Source organism: Lactuca serriola, chromosome 4, assembly GCF_051521515.1.
Source record: "Lactuca serriola cultivar US96UC23 chromosome 4, Lser_US96UC23_V15, whole genome shotgun sequence".
NCBI lineage: Eukaryota > Viridiplantae > Streptophyta > Magnoliopsida > Asterales > Asteraceae > Lactuca > Lactuca serriola.
Genome location: NC_136411.1, coordinates 319943949 through 319950852, shown reverse-complemented (window position 1 = coordinate 319950852; position 6904 = coordinate 319943949). Strand labels below are relative to the sequence as shown.

The following is a 6904-nucleotide window of genomic DNA, read 5'->3' as shown; positions in this document are numbered from 1 at the left end:
TAAGAGTGAGGCAAAATGTAGCCGCCACGTTGTGAGGTTTCTTATGTAGTGTTAGATTCTTTAGTCTATGCTGAAAGTGTAATTTATTCCTCATGTTTGAATAAATCGAGTGATCATTCGACCTAATCTTCATATTTGTGTTTGTTCGTATTTTCTTCATCTTGTTCATCAAATCTCAATTAGGGTTTTAATCCTAACAGGTTCCTATTTGGTTATGGATTGTCTTAGGAGGGGGATCGTCGTATGTTACGAGATTTTCCGGTTAAGCTTCTCGGATTGTTGTTTCAATCTATGTGTCGATAAAGAGAGATTTCGAGGGCGAAATCTAATTAAGTGGGGGAGAATTGAACACCCTGATTTCCTGGAGGTGGAATTTGAGAATTATATTCGCCTTAGAGGACCTACTTAGCGAGTTGATTGGTCCCAACTCGTCGTGTAGGAGTTGAGATGGGCGTGTGAATCTTAAAGTCTACTCGACAAGTTGGAGGACCCCAACTCGACGAGTAGGAGATGAGTGTGAAAACCCTAATTTTAGGGTTTGTACCCTATTTAAAAGAACTTAAGCCTTCATTTACGCCTCCCTTATCACCTTAACACATTGAGAGAACCCCTAATCGAGCTGTATTTATCTGTAAGAGAAAAAGAGAGAGAGCGAGAGAGAAGCTAAGATTGCATGTTCTGGTGCATTTTTGGAAGGAGATTGAGGAGCAAAAGGCTAGGAAAGAGAAGAAGCCATTGGATCTAGTGTTCTTTCAGTTCTAGCTGCTATTTTGAGGTAAAAAGCTATCACCTTGATCATTGTTTGGTTACATCTCTTCACTATGGAGTTTATGGCCATTTCCATCTTTTCTTTGGGCCCTTAAGTTATTTGAGCTTTCTATGGAGTTGAGACTTCAGATCTAGACAATATGAGTTCCCTTGAGCCTAAAGATTCAAGCTTTATCAAGCTATTGGGCAGCTTCCATGCATTAAACCCTCTATAGAGCTTGTTTTGCCATTTTGAGCCCTAGATGCCATGCATGAACATAAAGCTTGCAGCTTTACATGATACTTCAGCCTTAGAAGGCTAGATCTAGTGTATGGGGCCTTAGTTCTGCTTAAAAACGTTTGAATAAGAGAATGGACTAAAGGGACTCGACGAGTTGGTTAGGGTTTTTCCCCGATAGACTGGACACATTACAACTCGGCTAGTTGATGAGACAACTTAATGAGTTGAGTCGGGTTTTCCTGTTTTTGGATTCTGAGTGAACTTGACGAGTTGGAGGGACAACTCGACGAGTGGTTAGGGTTTTTCCCGATCTTCTGGACTCTGTATGGACTCGACGAGTTGGTTAGCAATTCGTCAAGTTGACTCGGGTTTTTGCGATTTACTAAGCACTGAAGAACTCGACGAGTTCATAAGTAGCACTCGACGAGTAGGGTCAGCTTTGATTGTTGACTTCTGTTGACTTTAGGGTTTTGATCAAGCTGTGGATTTTGGAGGCTACAGAGGGGGGAGTCTAGACCAACAGTTCGAGTGTGGGATATATTGCTTTACTAGGCAAGGTGAGTTTTCTCACTATACTTACCTGAGTGGTAATCATTTGTGTGAACGGAGGGTCTTATGTGCTTATGTTGAGTGATGTGATATATTATGCATTTTGTCTTTGTGATTCATGTTGTATATCATTCTATGCCTTATAGAGTTACTATGTCTTGTGGGACCAGAGGGTTTTCAATAAGACACAGGACCAGAGTGTTTAATTCGAGTTGTGAGATCGGAGGGTCTTCACTGAGACATACGATCGAAGGGTCCTTATTGAGATATAGGCATGAGAGGCTAATTATTTGTGTGTGGTACTTGAGGAACTCACTAAGCTTCGTTCTTACAGTGTTTATGTAAAATGTGTTTCAGGTACATCTCAAGATTGCGGGAAGGCGCCGGCATGATTGTACATACCAGATAGAGATTATGTTCTTGAGGATTCTGGGAAATTATCAAACCGTTTGTTGTCTTGTGTTTTGAACAACTTATACATTTTGTGTTTTGAGAAATGTGAGATTGTGTTTGATGTGGTTTTAAAAATGAAAAAATTATTTGAAAATTTAGAGTGTTACATATTTGGTATTGATATAGTTTCGGTTCTAAACTACTTCTTAAATAGCACATTTCTTAGTAGAAACGAACCGGAACCGGAACCGAATAGTGGTATTTGGTCCGGTTTTGGTTCCAGATCGTTTTAGATGCCTAGTAAGAACTTGTAATATTGGAGGGTATTTTTGGTATTTTTAAAAGTTGATTATTAGTATTGACATCTCAAGAAATATCCATTGAATTAGCCGAGATCGTAGTAACATACAATTAACGGATTCGAACTTAAACTTACCAAAATAATAATAATAATAATAATAATAATAATAATAATAATAATAATAATAGAAAGACAGAAAAAAGAATTATTTATGATTAAAATTGTAAAAGTAAGAAATTAAAAAGTAAACACTAGAAGTGATGAGGACCGAAGACAATTAGGAAGCCAATGTTGGCTAGATGCCTAGAGTTAGCTATCCAGTAGGATGGTTTGTTAGGAAATAAGATATTGACTTAAAGTCTTTAACAAGTCAATTTAGCTATCAATTATTTTATTTTTTTCAACGGCAGTCATAGCTATCAATTAGTTAGATTCACAAACTCATTAGAACTCTTGATTCCCTATAAATATATACATCATGTATTCGGTTTATTTTTCACAACAATTACATACAAATCCTCTCTTTTCTTTCTTTATTAGCTTTTGATCATAACGTTTCAAAACATGAACTTCCAAAAACTAAATTTCGTTGCTTTCTTGCTGTTAATCGTAGTCACAACCCATGTTTTAGCCGAGTGCACTTGCGAACCAGAAGAAACCGAAGGTAAAAAGAGCGAAGCTCTCAAGTACAAACTCATTGCACTTGCTTCAATCCTCATATTTGGTGGCATTGGTGTTTGTTTACCCTTCATTGGTAAAATCATTCCAGTACTAAGCCCAGAGAAAGATGGGTTCTTTTTTATCAAGGCATTCGCAGCTGGAGTCATTTTGGCTACTGGTTTCATTCATATACTCCCTGATGCGAATGAGAACTTAACATCTCCTTGTTTGAAAGAACTCCCATGGGGAGAATTCCCGCTTACATTTTTTGTTGTAATGGTAGCAGCAATTCTAACTCTCTTGTTTGAGACTTTATCAGCCGCTGCTTATCAGCTCCGATATCAGACACCCATTTGTAATGGAGATGAGGAGAACACCCAGGCGCATGATAGTCAAGTGGCTGCGCACACTCATGCAAGTCATGGACATGCTCATATATCTATGGCTGGAGGTTCTTCAGTTTTGTCACAAGTTGATCGCTATCGAATTGTGTGCAAGGTAAACTAATTCATCTTCTCCCTTCTAGAAATTGTATATGTTTTTGCATATTCGTTCTTAAAAAGAATAATGACAAACCATAATACAAAGAAAGAATCACATCCACACGCCAAAATTGTTCTTTTCTACGTACTTCCATTCACTTTGATGCGTTTTGTTTGGGTTGAAGGAACTCAAAATAAAATTGAGAATGATGAGAATAATAAATTATGCATGAGAAACCATAATAATTCACTTTGATGCGTTTTCTTTGTCTTGAAGGATGAGAATAATAAACTATGCATGAGAAACCATATATAATAATTCACTTTGATGCGTTTTGTTCTTGAAGGAACTCAAAATCAAATTGAGAATGGTGAGAATAATAAATTATGCATGTATGTAACCGTAAATACATAATGATGAGTTAATTAGCTAGCATAGGGGTGTTTGAGGGGGTCAACTGAGTGCACTAGACCTAATTTTTTATATACTATATTATATATAAAACTTATAATAGACATAATTTTTTTTTTCTTACTCATCCTAAACATTTGATGATATTTAAATAGACCAGTCCAGTTAGTTAATTTGTGAGTGTTGAACATGTATTTAATATGCTCATGGTTACGTGCTGCAGGTGCTGGAGTTGGGCATCATCGTACATTCAGTTATAATAGGATTGTCTCTCGGTGCTTCACAAAGTCCAAAAACCATAAAACCGCTCGTTTTTGCATTGACTTTCCACCAATTTTTTGAAGGAATAGGTCTTGGAGGATGCATATTTCAGGTATGAATTTCATCACCAATTGTTGATGTTAGGGAATATATGTGACGATGACCAAAATTGTGACGAAAGCATACAAAGAATATATTGGATAAATAACCTAGCTCACTACAACTAATTACAAAAGAGAATCCAGAACAATAAGGGCACACCCGGTTAAATAAAAACTAAAAGAATTATAATTTGAAATATAATTTAACCGAAGAGAGAATCCGATTGTTCTTGAAATCAAAGCATTGTCACCAACTCTATTTTTCTATTTAATCAAGACACAGCTTAATTATTAGTACATTCTTTTCTAGCCATAGCTTTAACCTTCATTTTTCATTTTATACCTCAATGAATTAATAAGCAACAAAAAATAACCCAATAAAAACTCTTCAATAGTTTTATGTAAAATAAAAAATTTAAATTATTGCTGATACTTTTCACAGAACTGAATTTCATAATTATATATTTATGTAATGAAACATATAACTTTTCATTCCATTTACTTGAAATACAAGATCAAAAGTATGTATTTCATCATTATGTTCATGTAATTACAGAAAACATCTATTTTTGTTGTATTTTTAGTTCTGAATTCCGCATTGTATATTTAAGAGCTGCAACTTCGATCATATACTTTTCTCTGTAAAAAAGATGACGACGTAATTCTTGCAAACTTTTTTTGCAGGCGGAATTCAAGTCGTTAGCTGTAATTCTAATGGGAACCTTTTTTAGCCTCACGACTCCTATCGGTATTGTTATTGGGATATTAGTAACCAATACGCACAAAGAGAATAGTTCTACAGCTCTAATAGTAGAAGGCGTATTAAACTCTGCATCAGCGGGAATCTTAATCTATATGGCACTTGTTGATCTTCTTTCACATGACTTCATGAACCCACGGTTGCAAAAGAACAAGATGCTTCAGTTTGGTTCAAGTGTTTCTCTTCTTTTGGGTGCTGGTCTCATGTCGCTCCTTGCAAAGTGGGCTTGAATTTAGTTAGTTGTATATAACACTATTAGTGCAAAGTGAAAGTTTGATTTCATATATTTATAGTTCTTGTGTTTTGATGTTCTTTTTGGATGTGTTTTTTGATACCCAATTACATAATCAATAGTAGTAAATTACATGCCACCGAAGATAATATCCGGAGTAGTTGTTATAGGTTTATATAGGTTGTAATCTTTAATTTTGATTGTGGTGCGTGTATGAAAACTATGACTATTAAAATCATTAGTTACTAAAATAATGTTGGTATATATATTTGAGGTAAGATTTACTTTCATAAACTTCAAGTACACAAACATTCCAAATGTTTATACTTTTCACCATAATCCAGATGCCCAGTAGTATTATATGGAGTCTGTTCCTAAGCCATATCATGCATGTATTTTAATTAAGATATAATTGGATTAAATACTGCCTTTGGAGTCCACTCTTGTTTTTTATTTAACTTGGAACATTTTTATGGGCTGCTGCTACTTGATTTCTTTTTGCTGCAATAATGTCATTGATAAAATGAGAGTTCTTGAATTATTACTGATTTACCAATGGTTTATATACATATAACGATGTCTAAATATGAGGAAAGTAAACCTATATCTATAAGGAAAGTAAGATAAGGTACAAATACCGTTAATAAGAAGATAACAACAAGATATGTATATCTAATAGCAATTTGTACAAGAGCATTGTGTGTTTTAAAAGTATTTACAATCTTTTGTATTTTAAATTTATTTACCAAACCTCTAAGGCCCCGTTTGATAAACATCTTTTCAGGTTCAAATAAATCTTTTTACCTGAATGGACCGGAAATACTATTTGATATGCACAAAAAATAGGTCTTTCCCGATAATATATGTTTTTCCCAGAAAGCTCCAAAATCATATCTTTCTGACTGAATAAACTAGAACGACAATTGTGCCCCAAACCCCGCCTCTTTCTTTTTTGTATTATTAATTTCTTTTAAATAATTTTTTAATTTCTTTTTTATTGAATTATATTGGATTATTATATATTAATAAATATTATTTTTAATATAAAATATTTATGTATTAATTCATATTATTTTATTTTGTTATTAATTTCTTTTAAATAATTCTTTTTTTATTTCCTTTTTATGGATTAATTCCTTTTTATTTGATTATTATATATTAATAAATATTATTTATAATTATATAATATTTATATATTAATAAATATTACTTTATTGGATTATTACTTTCTTATAGTTATTTTTTATAATTCATTTTTATTTGATTAATTCATTTTTTTATAATACCACCATCATCCCAATATATTTTAAAAAAATTTATCCATCTCACCACTACCAGACATAAACCGGGTCAAGAATCACACGTTGTGTAATTTTGATTTTTTATGACAATTTGTATGTTTTTGTAATTATTTAGCAACTTCATTCATCACAGTATAGAACAGCAGAGTAATATTGTCATTTTTTCATAATTCAGCACAGTTAATTAGATGTACAATCAAAAAACATGGTTTCTTTCACAGTCAGAAAACATTCTCATACATCACTTTCCCAGACAATACTTTCCCTAATAGAAACTATCAAACGGAGCCTAAAATTTAAATTTTTATATGGACCCCTTCTTTTTTATACCAAAACTAAAAGAAAATTAATTAGGCTAATATATATATATATATATATATATATATATATATATATATATATATATATATATATATATATATATATATTGGTAAGGCCAACTCCAACCATAAATACTAAAAAAT

The 6904-nt window shown here is 33.0% G+C and overlaps 1 pseudogene across 1 annotated transcript; it reads left to right on the top strand.

Annotated features, from left to right (window-relative positions):
• The first annotated feature begins 2795 nt into the window (after positions 1–2795).
• On the top strand, positions 2796–5216 carry LOC145099551 (zinc transporter 3 pseudogene; annotated as a pseudogene). The gene is made up of 3 exons (XR_013704626.1): positions 2796–3389; positions 4009–4158; positions 4832–5216. The product of XR_013704626.1 is annotated as a zinc transporter 3 pseudogene (transcript).
• The last annotated feature ends 1688 nt before the right edge of the window (positions 5217–6904 follow it).